Source organism: Dasypus novemcinctus, chromosome 9 (genome assembly GCF_030445035.2).
Source record: "Dasypus novemcinctus isolate mDasNov1 chromosome 9, mDasNov1.1.hap2, whole genome shotgun sequence".
NCBI lineage: Eukaryota > Metazoa > Chordata > Mammalia > Cingulata > Dasypodidae > Dasypus > Dasypus novemcinctus.
In genome coordinates, this window is record NC_080681.1 from 95,803,757 (window position 1) to 95,817,921 (window position 14,165).

The 14,165-nt window shown below is 43.7% G+C and overlaps 1 protein-coding gene and 1 non-coding gene across 3 annotated transcripts in view; one reads left to right on the forward strand and one right to left on the reverse strand.

Moving 5' to 3' along the window:
• Window positions 1–14,165, forward strand: part of RHBDL2 (rhomboid like 2) — a 45,751-nt gene that overhangs the window by 224 nt on the left and 31,362 nt on the right. The window contains exon 1 of one of the 2 annotated variants that reach the window (XM_004467118.5): window positions 8,772–8,857. The exons of the other annotated variant lie outside the window; for it this stretch is intronic. The gene's annotated coding sequence lies outside the window, so the exon portion shown is untranslated. Of the gene's footprint in view, window positions 1–8,771; window positions 8,858–14,165 lie in introns of those variants that run through there. 2 annotated transcript variants of the gene reach the window in all.
• On the reverse strand, window positions 10,314–10,415 carry LOC111766229 (U6 spliceosomal RNA). The gene has a single exon (XR_002798326.2). It is a non-coding gene; the product is annotated as a U6 spliceosomal RNA (small nuclear RNA).

A 14,165-nucleotide genomic window follows, 5' to 3' on the forward strand; every position in this document is an offset into this window, starting at 1 on the left:
GAAGCAGGCGGGAAGTGTGGGGGAAGTTTGGGTGCTTCCTTTTAAACCTTCCTTCCAGAGTAACTTCCTGCATTGGCCACTTTGGGATTCCACACCTTCTATTTGAAAAGTTGGTGAAGTGGGTGTCGCTCAAGTAGTTGAGCAGAGACTTCCCACATATAAAGTTCCCAGCGTGCTTGGCCAGGAGTTAGGGGTTGTCACTGGTTTCTCGTCCCGGGGACATAGTGAGGAACCAGATGAAGCCACTGTCCTCCCCTCTCTGTCACATTTCCCCTAGCCTCCCAATTCCCCCCATTGTCTGCCTCCCTCTGCCTGGCCCCACCTCTGCCCTTCTGCCCTGGCTGCCCCTGTGCCCCTGGCTGTGGCCAGGATAGGCAGGCTCACGGTTTCTTCTTGCAGGGCGGATTCCCCAAGGTTATTTGTTTCCTTCTTCCTGGTATGGATATCTGAGGGATTTCATTCATTGATTCAGTCATTATTTATTACTTTATTCATCATTGTTTGATCTTATAACTGAATTCTCAGGAAGGAGGGCCACTAAATTTCTGCCCTTACTGGGAACACAAAAACTGACATTTGTTGAACAAACATTTAATAAATTACCTATAAGCTGGCAGTCAATGTGGCATAGAAGAAAATTATTTTGGAGTTACAGACTCGAATTGCCATCCTACCTGTCCTGCTTGCTTCCTGAGCCTCAGTTTCCCCACCTGTAAGATAGTACTGGTATGAAGATGATATGAGACAATGTCAAGCACCAAGGCAGGTGGCAGGCACATAGTAAGGCCTCAATAAATGTTTGTGCTCTTTGCTTCATCTTTGCCATGGCCCCTCTCTACTTCCACCCCTCCCCTTAGGCTAGTAAAGTGCTGTAAGGCATCCCCTGGCCTTTAAGGCCCTTAGACAGATGTGTAAACACATAGAACTGGACAGTGAATGAGGAGGCGGTGAAGGGAGATGGAGGCCAAGAAGGGGTGGGGATGGGGCCAGGTGGGCAAGGTGCTGGCTCCTGGCTTGAGGTAAGAAAACTGAATCAGGGCTATGACCACAGGCTTGGAGGGAGGGGATGTCTTCAGCAGGCTCTCCTGCTGTGTTTCTGAACTTGCACACACTCTCTCATGCTGAACCTGTGATGGGAAGTACCAATTCCTAAAACCAACTCTGCCTGGCTCCAAGTTAAGGGCTTTTAAAAGCATTATCTCATTTGAACATATTCCCTTATGATATATGTTATTATTATTATTATCCCCATTTTATAGTCGAGGAAATGATACAAATAGGCAAAAGGAGTTGTCTAAGGTCACATGGCTTATAAGTAGTGGATTTAAGATTCAAATCTAAGTTAGTCTCTAGATTCTATGCTCTTTCCTTGACTCCTTGCTGTCCTTCAAATTTTGAATAAGAGAAAGGTCAAAAAGAACATCTTTCTGTGGACTACTTAGACTTGGACTTCTTACTTCTTATCCATCTCCTGCTCTAGACTGCTTCATCCAGGGTGGGGAGGAGCACAATTTCCTCTTTGATTTATTAATTAATTCTCTCATTCATACATCATTCATTTAGTCAAGTGCTTTGTTATTCCATGAAACTGCAAGGTTCCAAGAGAACAGGGATGGTGTTTTTGGCTTACTATGATATAACCAGCACCTTGTTATATCCTGGTACAGAGATGTTTGATGACTCCTTAGTGAGTAAATTCATCTGACGAACATTTATTGATGCATCTCATGGCTGAATAATAGGAATTAAAAGATGAATAAAAGAAATCCTACACTCAGGATGCTCATAGCCTTGTGGAGGAGACAATTACAATACTGAGGTCATGGGTACCCTAAACATGAGCAGAGGTTGCTATGGGGACTCAGAGAGGCACTTAATTCTCCAATGTCTGTCTTTTTCTCCAGTATCCTCAGTGCCCAGCACAGTGACAGGCACATGGCAGATGCTCAATAAGGCTTTGCAGCGGAGGTGTAAAGGAGAGCCTTAAAGGGGTGTTAAGACTTCACCAGCAGAACAAATTGAGGAGGAATGATCTTATAGCCATTACAGATCTAGCAGAGGATGGCAACAGTAACTGCTAGGGGCTCAGCATGGCTGAGGCGTAGAGAGATATTGAGAGAATTGCAGGACATGAGGGTGGGTAAATAGGCAGGGTTCATATTATGGGGTCCCTCGGTGCCTTGCTAAAGAACCTAGACTTTATTCCAAGGGCAGTGGGTACCCACTGAAAGGAGACACACCGCCTGATTTGCCCTTCAGAAGCGTGGCTGCTGGCTGATAGCCCAGATGACACCGGTGTCTCCAGGCTGAGGGAGCTCCCCACCTGCCCTAGGAAATTAGCCTTCCTTTTTAGGACATGGATTAGGATTTTTTTTTTTTTAAATTCATAATGGTTCATGAATGGCCTCTGTTACAACCCAACTCCCCAAGGGGATGAGTTGATGAGGCCGCAAGACCAAAGAACACATCTGGCATTTAGTCAGGCGTAAGCTTTATTGAGACTTAGGAATAGGAGAGACTGTTTGATGGCCAAAGAATGATTGACATTAGCGCTCTGCACAGATGAGAAAATACGGGGTGAAATGTAAGGGGTTTCAGAACAAGGAAACAAGGACCGTCCATAGGGTATGAGAACAGAGTTCCTGCTAGGGTCACGTGAAGCAAATACATGGGGTGTGGTGACGTTTCCACTACCAAGGACGGTTACTGCTTTGGGGAGATTATAGTTTAGGATACCATCTATGCATTCTCTCCCCTCTGGAGAGGGTTGTTAGCCTCTAACTTATGTCTGGGTCATGCAGGCACTGCATGCTGAGGACTTCGGGAGCCTGGGTCCCGGCAGCCTCCTTAGGTGTCCCACGCATGTCCCTATCCACTGATCCACTCTGTATTGCCCTCACTATGCACTGAGTCACAGCAAATCTACTCCTCCAACTAAAAGCACTAAAATTTGCAAATGACTTACATTTGAATGGTTTGGAGCAATTTCAAGTTTATCCTGTTTGCTAACATGCTATCTCTTGTGCTTTCTTAAGTTGGAGAGAAAGGGGTGGAGTTGCGGATGGGGCTCCAGGAATTAGACCTAGCTCTGAACCGGTCCAGGGAGTGTGTGTTGAAACAGGCAGGGATCCTGGAATGGGGGTACATCAGAGAATAGCTGTACGGTAATCCATTTCCAGATCCTCAACTTCCATAGATAGGTAGGTAGTCATTCCAAAAGCAGACTGCAAGTCTGGATTCTTTAAATTCTTTTTAACTCTCTTGTTTTCATTGTCCCCCTTTTGGGCCTTTACAAAACCAAGTCACACCTCTCATCCACTCTGGGCCTTTCTATGGTGTATTGCCTGGAGATATAAAAAACCAAAATGCTCTGGTCCTGACAGAGCAAGCAAAAAAGAGGTTAGGTAAGAATAACTGAAGGAGGTAGTGTCTTACTGTAGACTCATGGTATTTATTTTATTTTAAAACAATGTTTAAAGCTAATTATGTGCCAGGCACTATTCTAAGTGCTTTAGGAATAATAAACCCATTTACTACTTATCAAATCTATAAAGTAGAGACTTAATATCCTCCTTTTATAGATGAGGTTCGATTGCCCTAGGTCACAGCCATTAAGGAGTGAAATCAGGATTTGAACCCAGGCAGTTTTCTTTTAGAATTTGTGCTCTTAACCATTATGCCACCTGTGTGTCATAAAGATAGAATTGAGTCACTAGATGGTTGTTATGGGGATGAAAATGAACACATTTATAGAAATTTTTAAGAAATAAGGTGGATTTTCATATTGGCAGAAAATCAGTTTAACTGATTGGTTTGACAGTGAGCTTTGGCAGATATTGTACATTTACTGAAAAGCTAAATCTGTAGCTACAATGTTTTGATGAAAATATATTTAAAGCATGTCTCTAATAAAGATTATGCCAGAAAGTGTGGTCTTGGAAGTGGTTTTTAACCTGTGAAAAATAATTTTAGTTATTAGTTTAAAAACATGCAAGAGGGGACATAGCTTTTTTTCCCCTCCCCCATGGATTTAAAAAAAAAGTGATGCTGTTACCAAATATACAATTTAACATTTCCCCATTTAATAACATCCAGATACATAAAGTGCTATTAGTTGTGTTCACAATGTTGTGCTACCATCACAAACATTTCTTCCCAAAACATTTTTTTAAAAAAAAGATTTATTTATTTATTTAAATCCCCCCCCTCCCCTGGTTGTCTGTTCTTGGTGTCTTTTTGCTGCGTCTTGTTTCTTTGTCTGCTTCTGTTGTCGTCAGCGGCACGGGAAGTGTGGGCGGCACCATTCCTGGGCAGGCTGCTCTTTCTTTTCACGCTGGGCGGCTCTCCTCACGGGCGCACTCCTTGCACGTGGGGCTCCCCCACGCGGGGGACACCCTTGCGTGGCACGGCACTCCTTGCGCGCATCAGCGCTGCACATGGCCAGCTCCACACGGGTCAAGGAGGCCCAGGGTTTGAACCGCGGACCTCCCATATGGTAGACGGACGCCCTAACCACTGGGCCAAAGTCCGTTTCCCCCCAAAACATTTCTATCACTCCAAATAGAACTCTGTACATTTAATCCTTTTTTTTTCCAAAGATTTATTTTATTGATTTCTCCCTACCCCCTTGTTGTCTTTCACTTGCTGTGTCTGTTCGCCTTCCTTGTTTCTTTAGGAGGCACTGGGAGCTGAACCCGGGACCTCTGATGTGGGAGGGAGGTGCCTCATCGCTTGAGCCACCTCCACTCTCTGCATTGCTGTGTCTCTCATTATGTTTTTCTTGTGTCTCTTGTTGTATCAGCTTGCCATGCCTGCCCCTTGCACCAGCTCGCTGTCTTCTTTAGGAGGCACTGGGATCTGAATCAGCAAGCTCCCATGTGGTAGGCAGGAGTCCAGTCACCTGAGCCCTGTCTGCTTCCCTGTTTTATTTATTTATTTTTAAGATTTTAAAAATTTATTTCTCTCCCCCCGCCCCAGTTGTCTGTTCTCTGTGTCCATTTGCTGCGTGTTCTTCTTTTTGTCCGCTTCTGTTGTTGTTACCGGCAGGGGAATCTGTGTTTCTTTTTGTTGTGTCATCTTGTTGTGTCAGCTCTCCGTGTGTGCAGCACTGTTCCTGAGCAGGCTGCACTTTCTTTCGCTCTGGGTGCACTCCTTGTGTGTGGGGCTCCCCTACGCGGGGGCACATCTGCATGGCACGGCACTCCTTGTGCACATCAGCACTGCACGTGGGCCAGCTCCACACGGGTCAAGGAGGCCGGGGGTTTGAACCGCGGACCTCCCATGTGGTAGACGGATGCCCTATCCACTGGGCCAAGTCTGCTTCCCTGCTTCCCTGTTTTAATCCTTAATTTCCTATTCCTATCCCCACCCCATTCCCTAGTAATCTAAATTCTAGATTTCAGCTATGAGTTTGCTTATAGTAATTGTTTCAAATCAGTGAGATAATACAGTATTTTATCTTCTTTGGCTTATTTCACTCAACATGATATTTTCAAGATTCATCCATGTTATTGCATGTATCAGGATTTCATTCCTTTTTTACAGCTGAAAAATATTCCATTGTATGTCTATACCACATTTTATTTATTCATTAATTGGTTGAAGGACATTTGAGTTGCTTCCATCTTTTGTCAATTGTGAATAATGCCACTATGAACAGCATTATGCAAATACTTTTCAAGTCCCTACTTTCAATTCTTTTGGGTGTATACCAAGTAGCAGGATTGCTGGGTCATATGGAATTTCTGTACTTAGCTTTCTGAGGAATTGCTGAACTGTCTCCCACAGTGGCTGCCTCACTTTACATTGACACCATCAAAGAACAGTGTTCCCATTTCCTCATATCCTCTCCAACACTTGTTATTTTCCGTTTTTTTAAAATAGTGGCCATTCTAATGGGTGTGAAATGGTATCTCATTGTAGTTTTGATTTGCATCTCACTGATGGCTAATGCAGTTAAGCAATTTTTCATGTGTTTTGTGGCCATTTCATATCTTCTTTGGAGAGATGTCTATTCAAGTATTTTGCCCAATTTTTAATTGGGTTGCTTGTCTTTTTATTGTGTGGAAGGATTTCTTTATATATTCTGAATATTAAACCTATATCAGATATGTGGTTTCCAAATATTTTCTCCCACTGTGTGCACTGATCGTTTTACTTTCATGGTAAAGTCCTCTGAGGGACAAAAGTTTTAATTTTGATGAGGTCCCATTTATCTATTTCTTTTGTTGATTTGCTTTGGGTGTAAAGTCTAAGAAACCAATGCCTAAAACAAGGTCCTGAAGATGCTTACCTAAATTTACTTGGCGGAGTTTGATAGTTCCACTTCTTATATTTAGTTCTTTGATTCACTTTGAGGTGATTTTTGTATGTGGTGTGACATCGGGGTCCTTCTTTTGTGTGTAAATAGAGATCCAGTTTTCCCAATATAGTTTGTTGAAGAGCTGTTCTTCCCAGTTGAGTGGTCCTTGCCACCTTGTCAAAAACAAGCTGGCCATAAATATGAGGGTTCGAGAAGGGTTTGGCCCAGTGGTTAGGGCGTCCGCCTACCACATGGGAGGTCCAAGAAAACTTCGCTCATGAATCTGGTACCACAGTGCTCTCCTACATGGCCTCTCTCCACGCAGGTAACTTGGGCTTCCTCATAGCATGGTGACCTTGGGGTAGTTGACTTCTTATATGATGGCAGGCTTCCAAGAGGAACAAAAGTGGGGGCTGCAGATCTCTGAAAGGCCTGGCCTTGGAAAGTACCCGATGTTACTTCTGCCACATGCTATTAGTCAAAGCCAGTCACAGGGCTGGCCCAGATTCAAGGGGAGGGGGAACAGACCCCACCTCTTAGAAAATCATGTATCCTGCCTTTAGTACACTGCACAAGGCTGCTGGAAACGAATAACAATAGCCACCCTGGTGGTATTGACTCACTTTTTATTGTGAGTCACAGTGCACTGTTTTGAAACAGTGTGTATGTCTTTTTCCTCTGGAAGAAAGATGACATAGAGAACAGAAAGTGGGTGGTTTTTTTTTTTAAATTGTCTTTGTGTTTCCAGAGCCTAACACATACAAGGAATTCAGGGAGTACTTGTGCACTGTCAAGACCTTAATCCTGACCCTCTGAATCCTCATCTCTGGGACTAGAGTTCCCAGTCTTGGCATAGCCCCAGAGACTGATTCCACTGACCTGGGGCAAGGCCCAGACATCACTGCATTGACAAATCTCAGGTGATTCTATTGTATAGGTAGCATTAAGAACCACCACCCCAGAATCAGAACCAGCCATCATTCACCTAACCTCCCCATAAGGTTCTGATGCAGGTGGTCCAAGATCGATTTGCCCAGGACAGTCATGGTTTTAGCACTGAAAGTCCCAGGTCCAGAGAAACCCCTCAATCCTGTGCACACCAGGGCAATTGTTCACTCCATCCATGGACATCTCGATAAGAATTATTGTAGATGAGGAGTTGGAAGCCCTTTGAAAAACACCTACAAATATCTAGAGAAAACCATGGTTCTGCCTCCTTATTTTAGGGACAGAGTTGGTACCATAATGCTATCAGATAGAGCCAAGTCCTTGAATTAAGAGGAAAGGGCTCAGAGCCAGGGCTTTCCTCCAGCCCTGTGCTCTGGTGTGTTAGGTCTGTTAACTCAGTTGAGTAGTGTCTCTGTCTTTGGGAATTCTTCCAGGCAGCTTTGAAAGCCCAGCCACAATCAACAAGGGCGACCTGTTGAGGATGGTACGAGGCTCAGGATGAAATGCCTGTATCTTACACACCAGGGTGTATTATTGCCATTGTTATTGCTATCGTAATAGGATATGTACATATATATATGTAACACATCCTTTAAATATGTCTGTGGGGAGGCAGCGTAGCATAGGGGAGAGGCCCAGGATCTGGCCTCTGGTAAGTGGGTTTGTGCCCTGGCTTTCCTGGGTGCCTGTTTTTGCCTTAGATGTTCATTTGTAAAATGGGGACAATGGTGATGTCTTCAGAGAGCAGAGGGGAGGATCCACTTGAGTAATAAAAGTGACGGTAGTTCTGTAGACTGGAAAGGGTGAGGCACCATGATTGCCTTTGAATAAGAGGGACACAAAGAAATACTGTCTATCCCTTCTGCTGAAAGGCCCTGCACATGACCAAGACCCTGGTTTCCCCTGCCCCCTGCCCCAGACCATTGCCACCTTTTAGCCCACAGGGGGCTGTGCGGGGACCTCAGGAAGCAGAGTTGCCTTCACAACTGAGGACAAGCTGGGCTTGCTTCAGGATAAAAGGCAAACTTTGGAAACAGGGGTTTGTGAAGGCATTTTTATTTTTAAATCTTTTGCCTATTTATTCCAAGTGAATTCTCAAGATATGTAATGAAAACAACCACCACCACAAACCCATAATATTGGAAAGTCAGTTCTTAATTTCTGTAGCTAAAAAGGCATCCCTTCGGGCTATAACCACAGAATGATTGCTGCGGGCCTCTGGACCTGGGCGTAATGATGGTTTGCAGTGTGACGAAGAAGTCTGTTAATCTCTGTAGCCGAGAAGTCCAATCTGTGCCCTCTCCAATTACCCAGGTTGCCTGGCAACACCACCAAAAACCTCCCCACCAGGCCCAGCTGGGCAGCAAGTGGGTCCCCTCAGCACAGCCTGCCTCCTGGGCTTCCAGACCACACTGAGGGTGGACTCAGCCGGGCAGCGGCCCGCCTGGCATGACGGATGGGTGGGGCCAGCTGTTTTAAAAGGCCAATTCAGACATTTAAAGTCTGAATGCAGCTAGGAAAGCATTAGAAACTAGTTATCAAAAGTCTCTTCCACTAAAGAAGAGTTGTCCAGAGAGTGGTGACCCTGCCAGTGCTCTCCTGGATGAGGTAAGGAAGGGAAGGGGAGCCTGACTTAGTCCTTAGTGTTTACCGAGAGGCAAATCCCTTTTCTGGACATGTGTCTCCCTTTGGACTCCCTGAGGCAGCAATGGGGAGGTGAGCATTCCCGACCTCATCTTTAGGGGTGGTGACTTGCCAATTCTTTTATAGCTCTGGGAGATGAGGGCGGAGGGAAGGGCGGGAGGAAAATTACCAAAATGAAGATGTATACTTCTGTAACACTTGGTGCTTAGACATCGCCAGGCAGGGGAACATGCAGGGTCATTGGAGTGGGATGCCCTGGGCTCCTTTCTCAGCTCATCTCCTCACCAGCTGTAAGACCTTGAGCCTCAGTTTCCTTATCCATAAAATGGGGATGTTATTATCCTACCTCAGAAGACGGTTGTGAAAATTAACGAAGAGAATGCTCATTAAGTGTTTAGAATGGAACCTGGCACACAGCAAAGGCTCACTATTATGGTTGCTCTCATTATTGTACTCGATTCTCACACCAAACCTAGGAGATACTCAGGGTAGAAATGACCTCCACGTTGAGGAAACTGAGGCCCAGTGAAATTAAGTGTGGCTGTTGGGAGTAGAACTCAGGTTTTCACAGTGCCAAGTACAAGGAATGGTTTTTCTTAAAGGTAGATGACTAGCTCTTCCTTTGTAGCCATTGCAACATGGCCGTTTCACAGATCTCTGACAACTCAATGACAGCAGAATAACACAGGGGTGGTACAGTGGAAAAGGTGGTGGGAGGCTCTTTTCAACATAAACTGCCACAAAGACTCAATTAATGTGGTGTGGATGGAATTTTTCTCCCTCCCTCCGCCCCTCTCTCCCTTTCTCTTCCCCTTCCTCCTTCCTTCCTCCCTCTCTCTCCCTCTCTACCTCACTCCCTTCTTTTTCCCTCAAGTATTTATTTTTAAACTTTATGCTCTGGAATAATTTTAGATTTATGGAAAAGTTGCAAATAGTGTAAAGAGTTTCCATGTGTCCCTTGCTGAGATACACTTTTTTTTTGCAGGGGAGGAGGGGCACCAGAGTTTAAGACTTTTAATTTGTCCTAATGTTGCTGAAGCAAAAATCATGATAAAACATTCTGCTTTCCTTTTATACCCCCAACACAAAAAAATTATTCATAGGAAAAAATGGTTTTATACATGGGATGAAACTTAATATAAACTCAAAACTTACAGAGAAGGGTTAACCCTAACACTCATCTCTTTAAGTTTATATGAATATCCAGTCAAAACCAATAGGGCATCTCCCTTGAAATATTATCTATAGGGAATCCAAGTAGACCTCAGGATTATATACTGTCTTGGAATGTCCTCAGAAGACTCTGTCATTGATCAGGGAACAGAGTAAAAGTCCCAGAGTCCTTTCTTTCAAATGCAAGGATAGACAGACAGCGACAGAAGAAACTAGTCAAAATTCATCTTCTTTTGGTTTATGGTCTAAAAATATGGAGCGCTTCATGATTTGTGTGTCATCCTTCTGCAGGGGCCATGCTTATCTTCTCTGTATCATTCCAAGTTTTTTTTAAGATTTATTTTATTTCTCTCCCCTTCCCCCCTTGTCTGCTTTCTGTGTCCATTCACTGAGTGTTCTGTGTCTGCTTACATTATCCAGCAGCACTGGGAAACTGAGTCTCTTTTTTGGTGCATCATCTTGCTGCGTCAGCTCTCCGTGTGTGCAGTGCCACTTCTGGGTGGGCTGCGCTTTTTTCACGCAGGGCCACTCTCCTTGCAGGGCACAGGCCTTGCTTATAGGGCTCCCCCACGCGGGGGATACTCCTGCATGGCAGGGCACTCCTTGCGCACATCAGCACTGTGTGTGGGCCAGCTTGCCACACTGGCCAGGAGGCCCTGTGTTTGAACCCTGGACCCTCCATATAGTAGGCAGATGCTCTATCAGCTGAGCCACATCTGCTTCCCTCATTCCAGTTTTAGTATATGTGCTGGTAAAGTGAGCACGTGAATATTTTTTGAACACCTGCTCTGGGCCGGGAACTGTTCAGGGTATAGGAATAAAGCACTGAAACCATCTCTGTCCTCCATTAGAGGATGAGAGAGTATGTGAGCTGGAGCAGTCCTTGGAGATCCTTAGTTTGTGGTTCTCAAAGGTCCCCACTTCATTTGGTGTTACTTGTTAGAGATCTACTAAATCTATTAACTTAGTGTCCTCAAGAATGGTCCCAGGAATTGGGACCATGTTGAAAAATGAATGCTAACACATAACCAGTTTTGGGAACAACCGGTCTAGTTCAGAGTGTTCATTATACAGGTGAGAAAACCGAGGCTTAGAGCCAAGAAAAAACCTGTTCCAGGTCACATGGCCAGGAAGCTCCAGAGTTTAAACCAAAAACCAGATCTCCTTCTCTGTCTCCCAAACACAGAATAAGTAGAAATGAGATTAACTTGCAATAGGAAGGCCCCCAGATAGGATTTAGAAGAATTTCTTGGTTATTTAGGGGTATCAGTCAGGGTTCCAGGTTGCCAGGGGGAAAAAAATCTGATTCTAGAAAATGAATTTTATTGAAAGCACATTGGATAGGTTACAGAATCACCAGAAGTCTGTAGGAACAAAATTTGGAGATAAGCAGGTGCAAAAGGAGACCAGGCACTTAAAACTACACCAAAATCACACCACAGTGCCAGGTTGGTGAGGCAGCCCTGTTGTTGCTGCTGAATGCTGGGTGGCACAACCTCTATTACCAATACAGCTGGCACTGGATGCTGGATGCCACAGTGACCTCAGTGGTAAGCCTGTCTGGGTACTGGATGTTGTTGCCAGCGCTGCAACCACTATAATGAATTTTCCCTTTCCCTAGCTCCAGTTTCAAAAATCTTAAGCAAATACATCTGATTGGTCAAGCCAGGGTGCCTAGGGACATGAAAAAGTGAGTATTGAGCATTTTTAACTTTTGTAGTGAGAGGTGGTTCCTGCTGCTCACCAAGATTCATAAAAGAGGAATTCTCCAAGAACACTGACAAATGACCACTACGAAAGTGTTGTCAACAGAATACAGTGGAAATCCTTGACATTTGCAAATTCAACACTTAAAATTTTTATATTTCATTAGCTACCATCAAAGGCGCTGTGTAAATGGTGAGTTGAATGACTGGCTTTTGCCTGGAGCTAGGGCTATTGCTCCACCTTGACATCTCAAATGACTCTCATTCTCTACCAGTCATAAGTGTTGTTTTTTTTTAAGGAACAACCAGCCTTTATAATTTTTAACTTCATAAAACTCATTTATCAAATACACTGTCTGCCAGAGGCTTACCTCTCATGAACATTTAAGTAGCAGTATCCAAAGCTGATATTTGCGAATCTCTATTGAGATTTCAGTCCCTGGACTATCAGTGTGTTTTTTGTTTTTTTTTTATTTTAAAAAGATATAGATCACACAAAATTTTACATTAAAAAAATATAGGAGATTCCCATATGCCCCACTCCCCACAGCCCCCACTTTTCCCACATCAACAACTTCTTTCATTCATTGCTTTTGATGAATATATTTTGGAGCATTGCTACACTGCATGGTAGTTTACATTCTTTCCCAGTCCATTCAGTGGGTTGTGGCAGAATATATAATGTCCTGCATCTGTCCCTGCAATATCATTCAGGACAACTCCAAGTCCCCAAAATGCCCCCATATCACACCTTTTTCCCTCTCCCTGCCTTCAGCAACTCCAGTGGCCACTGTCTCCACATCAATGATATAATTTCTTGTATTGATAGAGTCACAATAATTCTATAGTAGAATATTAGTAAGTTCACTCTAGTCCATATTTTATTCCCAATGCTGAGGACTCTGGGATGGTGATGCCCACTCCACCTCTTAATTGAGAGGGAGCTTTGATCCCACATGGCTGATGATAGGACTCTCCTGCTTGCAGATGTGGAGTCTTGGTTCCTTGGTGTTTGGTGGTTGTCCAGTTATAACTTTTATATAACTTGCATGCAGAGATTAAACACTTTGTTTCTTAGAGGCAAAGTAGAAAAGACTTAAAAATAAATTACTTGATAATGCCAGTGATGGAAATGAAGAGCATGGGAAAGTGGTATTTTTTTCCCTCCACAGATAGAAGTTTTACATACATTGGGATGGAGTGTGTCAAGCTCAGTGGTGTCTAGGATCTCTGATACCAATATAACCACCATGCGTGTCATAGAGATACAAGGAAAAGTGCTTTGGGGAGTTATTTTCACGAGTGCTTCAGTCAGTGCACAAATTATTCAAGAGAGAGATTAAACTTTACTAAAAGATGAAAAGAGGCACAACTAACTAGGACTTTTTTTTTCTTTTCTTCTTTGGGATCCAGGTGCAAGTGTTAATTATGGTTCATACTGTTTAAACAACTAATTTTATAATCACTTAAACTTTTTTGGCTATAATTTACAACATAATTTTGGGGAATGCTATCTATTATATAAGGAGTTGGGTATCTGAAATGTCTGGAAAGATCCCCTGTCAGTGTCAATCATATGAAAATATCTTTTTTTTTTTTTTTTTTAAGAATATACGCTAATTCTGAGAAGATGAGCATAAACTTGTCCTTTCCAATCCTGGTTAATATGCCAGTTCTGAGATTCATAACAAGAGCAATGCATATCCTAAGTAGGGAGAGGAAGTGGGAAAGTCTTTGCATGATTCCTTTTCTTAGGAATACTTGCCAGTCATGAAGGGAACACCTTTGGTTCTTGGTGTGCAGGGGGAATATCTCCATTTTTACCAGAGGCTAGAGGCATTCTTTTGACCTATCTACCCTAGTTGTTCCCTGCTGGCAGGATAAGAACGTTTCACAGCTGTTGTTGATCAGTGTGTGCGGCATTTCAAAAAAGAGTTGGTGCAAGCAGAAGAATTGCATCTGTCATCCATGTGGAATCTAAGCACCCTCTTGATCTAGAGGTGGAGTGGACATCAAAATCCCAGGATCCACAGAATGGAGAATAAAATATGGATTAGAGTGGACTTACTGATATTCTGCTATAAAACTATTGACTAGTAATAGAAGAAATTTTAGTACTGAGGCGGAGAAAGTGGCCACAGTAGTTGCTGAGGGCAGGGAGAAGGAAGAAGAGATGTGATGTGGGGGCATTTTTGGGACTTTGAGTTGTCCTAAATGATATTGCAGGGTCAGATGCTGGACTTTATATATCCTGCCATGACCCACTGAATGTACTGGGGGAGAGTGTGAACTACAGGGTAAACCATTATCCATGTGGTACAGCAGTGCTCCAAAATGTGTTCGCCTAGTGCGATGAGTGTGCCACAATGATGGGGGAGGTTGTTGGTGTGGGA